Below are 6,000 nucleotides of genomic sequence, written 5' to 3'. Positions count from 1 at the left end.
AATTATATTATTAATTTATATTGTAGGCAAACATTATGTTGGCTACAGTATAAAGGATCAAATGAAGAATAGTTTTATACTTGGACAAGTTTTCCTAGTGAGAAATAATGAGTACATCAACAAGGAGGATGACAATAGAAAAAGTGAAAAAGACAAATTCCAAGATTTTATGGAGCTAGAGGTCACAGAAATTAATGATAAATTATTTGAATGTAAAGAAAAGATAATCTATATTGGCTCCCAGATTACAGTTTGGGCTAGCGGTGAATCATGGATTAAAAAATGGTGAGAAAAAAGAAAGTAGATATTGGAGTAAAGGCAACAAAGATGTGTGAACTTTATTTTCTATTAAGAGTTATTGTCAGTTGTAGAATCTAACAAATGGGTTCATGGATCTCTCTTCTCAGGAAACCTCCTTGATATGTACAGATCATTTCAGATCCTCTGAGAAGCAGACACCAAGGCAGGATCAGATGTACAAGAGATTTTTTGAGGAAAGAGCCTGTTAAGGATAAGGTGGGACAGGATCAGATGTAGGCAGGGAAAGTCTTCAGTCTGTGGTGCAGGGTTAACACTTGTGAAAGGTGAGGGAAGGCAGGAGTGGGTAGTGAGAGTGATACACAACTGAGAGTCTCTGCCAAGCTAATGAGGAGTCCCCAAGTGAAGATTACCTGTCAGCTTGGGCACGAATGGCCAAGCTTTATATCTGCATCATGTTCATCATTGTCTGGAAGCAGCCCTGAGAGAACATGGTTCAGCCTCAAGAGTGTGCCGGATTACAGTGTGAAAGCTAGAGACTGCCACTAGCAATACTCATCCTGGCAGCCTCTCTTAAAAGGAGACCTAAGTGGTATACTCCGTGGCCACCAAATATCTGTTCTCAAATATTTCAGAGTTTCTCTTCCTTGAAGACAGTGTTCGGATTGTGTTCTGTGTTTTCTTAAATTCTGTATTTGTCTACTTGGCATCCATACATCACAAGGCCAATTATATTAACTGTATTTTTTTTTTATTCTCTGTTTTCTTGATGCTCTGACATTTGGGAGTCTTACAGACCCTGGGAAAGACTGCTCTCCCCAGAGTTAGCTAACTCCTAAAGATAGGAACAACTTGCCTGTGAGTACACCTTTCATATGCAAAGCAACCAATCCTGAGTTTACACCCTCAACAACCACCTCTTTATCTAAATCTCAGGCAACAAACAAATATTTTCCCTGCCCTAAATCATCCAAGAGCCAGGTACCAGGCAGCTAACTACCTCCTATAGCCCAAAGCCTGGCAAAATTATTCAAACTAGCCAGTCCTAAATTGTTTAATCTGCCCTGCCTTGCCTTCCCCACAGAAACCCAAATAAAGGCTATGGCCTAAAGTCTCCTTTCACTCTGCTTCTGCTTCCTGAGCATGACCTGGTATTTTTCCTGTGGCCCTCCATGGCAAGTCATGTCTCTCATTCGTAGAATTATGAGTAACATTAAACTTTATTTTCAATAGCATTGACCTTTCCCTGTCATCATTCAATCAACTTTACAAATTAAGACCCCGGCATAAATTGTATTCTACCACCTTTTTAAAATAAGGAAGTCATGAACTTATTTTAGCCTTTAAGTTTTGAATGGAAGTTTTAAAACACAGAGCAGTCTACAGGCATGCTACCCTGAACAAGCTCTATCTCATCTGATATCAGAAGATAAGCAGGGTTGGGCCTGGTTAGTACTTGGATGGGAGACCACCTAGGAAAATGAGGTGCTTGCTGTGGGCTTTAAAAATAAAAAAAATTGTAAGCTGATAAGGTCCTTGTAATCTGTGAGGTCAACCAAGGGTAGCCTTGCCTAAAAAAAGAAAGAAAGAAAGAAAGAAAGAAAGAAAGAAAGAAAGAAAGAAAGAAAGAAAGAAAGAAAGAAAGAAAGAAAGAAAGAAACAATGTATATTCCATCAGATTATCTTTTTCCTGTCATTTTGAGCAGAGCTTCCATTAGTCTGGCCCCTGATAACGAACAGAGACACTGCTCATTTTAGAAATGCAGAGTGAATAAGAAATAGCATTGTTGTAATAAATTACTGAGATTGTATGTTTTTTATTGAAGTATAATCTAGATCGCCCTGGTTATGAAAGTTTTGCCAAAGTATTACAGTTTCTACACACATGGAATGTATTCTGAGAGCAGAAGGCAGTGAACGTACCACCAGATTCCACTTTGGTTGAACATCAGAGCAGGATAATTCAAAAGCATCAGTAAAAGAAATGAATGAACTTGATTTTCCTTCTGAGCCATTTATATTTAGAAAGAAAAGCTCAGAAGCCATAGGATCTGACAGGTTATTAATATATGAATGTGCTCTCAGTTAATAAGACCTCACGATGTAGTAGTCAGTCAACAACATTTACTGTATATAAAGAACTTGGAATTAGGTGTCTTAGAGTACACAAAAATAAGGAATATATTATAATAATATTCTACAGCATATGTCACACTTTCCGGTTTTCATAGATATTTCACAAATATTTTCTTCTACTCAGAGAAGTAGATAGAAAAAATATTATCCCCACCCTACAGGTGAGGGAATAGAAACTCATAAAGATTAAATGTCTTGCCCAAAGTCACATTGAAGTCAGAGAATGGATAAGTGATAGAGACAAAACTAGAACTCTTCTGAGTAGATGATCTTTTACACAAGCCTATAAATTAAAATGATTACTTCTCTTGAGGGCTAAAATTGTTACCAAAAAATGTTTAAGAATATTTTGCAAATCCCATACTCAAATACATGAACATCAATGAAGCCATTTGTTTGTGCTGTGGTGTTGGATGGATGCTATAATTAGAAAATAGACATGAAGAAGATCAAAAGCCATTAAATAGATATGGGAGTTTCTAAAGCCCCGTTCAGTCTCACGTAGACTGAAATGACAGCATGAAGTGTTGGGGAGATGCTGGTTCAAAACCTCAGGAACTTCCCATGTAGAAAGAGGGTAAGGAGAGACCAAAGAAAGGCATATCACTCCAGATTAGCAGGTGGCAGGGTTTTTTTGTTTGTTTGTTTTGTTTTTAAAAGGAACTTACATAAGAGTTGTGTCTTGAAGGGCTTCAAGATGAGTAGATCTCCGAACTTGCCATCAGAATCTTAAAAGTGATGGAGTTCAGTCACATATACTGTCCAGGTCCAGAAAGTCTCAACAACACATTGCTCTCTCAAGGCAGCATCCTTGAAAGTGGTCCTGGCTGTTAGAACAGTCTGCAGAATGTACATTCCAAGCACAGGGGAAGGGGTGAGGAGCCTCCGATTGCCAGGGTCTTGCTCTCAGGTCATGTCCTCTTAATGACCGCTCACAACAGGAGGGAATCGACATTAAAGAAAACAGTAACAATTGTCACTTATGTGTGGCTTTTGTTCTCAAGTGATTTTAATGTATATTTCTTTATTTGTGTCTTATATTTTCCCTATAAAGAATTATCGACTTGAGACCAGATCTTGTTCCCATAAGTCCTAAACGCTTATGAAAACATGTAGAATAGATAAAAATAGATTTTTCAATCAAATTTTGGAATACTATTGTAAGGCAGCCTTGATACTTGAAATACTAACAAATTGATGTGGAGATTTTAACACATGTAATTAAGTTCCCTCCCATTAAATCTGGGACCTGTGGCCGCTTTACTTCTAGCAGTTTCTGAACCAGGCCTTAAGAAGCTGGTGGTTACTAATTACTGTCTCTTGGGACGCTCACTCTTGAAACCCAGCCTCCATGCTGTAAAGAAACCCAAGAATCCATTGAGAGATCCACATGAAGAATTGAAGTCCCAGAGCCCCAGCATTGGCTGAGTTCCTAGCTAGCAGCCAGCACCAAATTGCCATGTTAGTGAGCCACATTGGAAGTGACTTAGAAATGAGCTGTCCCATTGAGCCCTGCCCAAATGGCAGATCTATGGGCAAAAGAAAATATTATTCTTTTAAGTTAGTGGGTTTTAGGGTGGTTTGTTACACAGTGAATCAGTGAAATTTGCCTAGGCTGGTTTTATTTAGCGAGGCCTTCTATAGTACATATTATAGAGTACTTTGGTCTGAGTTGAGGGATTTTTGTGTCTTCTCTTACATAGTAGGGTCAGAAAAATGATCTCTTCCTTGGTGAACATGAATCTCTTCAAATGGGCTTTGGGTTTATCGTATTGTGAGATTGTTCTGTACGCTTGTTGTGTTGTCTCATTGAGGTCATAGAGAAAAGTTCACATTTCTATGTATTGAATGGGTCTTCAATGAAATGAGCTGGAGTTGTGTTTTTTTTTTTTTGTTTGTTTGTTTTGTTTGGGGGGTCAATCAGTGGGAACAGTAGCAACATTTCCCTTAAGGGAAGGAAATGCAATTTGAGACAGATGATAGAGAAATTCCCAATCCTCATTGCATCTCTTTCTTGTGTCTCTTTGATTTCGGGTACCAAAGTATGTGTGAGGGGACTTAATAAGCTTAAATTCTCACCAAGGTCACATTTTAATGTGAAAGTTTAGCTTCACCCACACCACAAACACTTAGGAAGAGGATTTAGTCCTTGATTAGGCCAATACATAGTGAGGGCCTCAACCCCAAGAGCAGAGTGGTGATGAAAGTCTTTATTAAGAAAGACTCCTTGATGGGGAAAGCATAAAAGAGTTAGTGAGATACACCTACTACAGGCCAATAGGATGCAATAAAATTCTGGGATTAAATATGAATTTAGTGCAGAAATTTTGTCGTGGCTGGAACAGTCCCTGACACAGTAGGTGCTGGAGGGAGATGAAGACAGTGAGTGATAAATGTTGGGCTCCTTTTGCCATAAAACCTAAGCTTTCTTAACCCTCTTGTTGCTTGTTTCTTGCAAGTGATTTCATGCATTTGGCAACATAGATCTTGCGTATGAGGAAACAGTTTTTATACACATGCAGCCCTAAAGTGCAAATTTTATAAACCTAAATCGTGGTTTTCACTTAATATATTACATGAGGAACTTCAAGCCGCATCAAGGGAGGCATTAATGAGTGTTTCATGAGCAAATTTCATAAGAAAGACTGAAAAACAAATATGTATCTTTGAATAAGTACAGCATTTGCAGTTAACTTCAGAGCTAAATTACAGTAGCAGCAACAAAAAAACCATGCTCTTTGTTAATCTCACAGAAATACAGTAAGTTCACTAACTGACGGTAGCAGTCTGAGTTTTCTGGGACCTGATGCACAGCTCAAACAAAACCAGGGACTCCCTAGTCTTTCCCTCCTGGCTCTGCCCAAGAGAGAGCCAACAGAGCCACTCGCAGTTGGCTCTGCGCGCCGCGTGGGGGACACGACCCGCGTGAGCTCGGTATCCGCAAAGCTCAGCTGGCTTGGGACAACCTGATTTGGGGAGGACGAGAGCGACCTGGGGACCAGGCGCTGAGTCCAGCTGGGCGGGAGACCCAACGCCAGCCGCCAGGCCTGGTGCGGCCCACTGAGGAATCCCCTCCCCTGTCGGGCGCGCCCCCGCCCCGCGTGCTGCGGCCGGATCCGCTTCAGTTTCAACACAAAGGGAATCCTCGGCCGCAGGAAGTGCATCACCAGAAAGGGGGACCGGAGGCGGGGAGACGGGGATACTTCCCTCCTTCCCTACACCCCTGCCCTCCCGGATCCCAGGGCAGCGGTGACGAAACCCTCAGGGTCCCCCCTACGCCTCAAGAGCCGGGAGAATTCAAACGAGGATCCCCATCCCCCCAGCAGTAGTGAGGGGCGGGTGCTGTCTCCTCCCGCCATGCCCGAGCTCCCAGGAGGCAAGGATGCGAGCTGCCCCTCACCGCGGCTCACACACCTGTTCGCTTCCCCCCTCCCTTCCTTCCGGGTGCACCAGCACCTGGGCTCACGTTTGTTTTTCTGCCCCTGGCTCTCAACTTTTCTACCACATCTGCTTCCCTCCCAGGGTTCTCTGTCGAATCTCGATTCTGAGTGTCCTCCTCTGAGGACGGGGCTGCGCCCTAGGTTTGGGCTTGGCTTTCCCTGGCAC

Source organism: Pteropus medius, unplaced genomic scaffold (assembly GCF_902729225.1).
Source record: "Pteropus medius unplaced genomic scaffold, Ma_sr-lr_union100, whole genome shotgun sequence".
Taxonomy (NCBI): domain Eukaryota; kingdom Metazoa; phylum Chordata; class Mammalia; order Chiroptera; family Pteropodidae; genus Pteropus; species Pteropus medius.
This window is presented reverse-complemented; position numbering follows the sequence as displayed.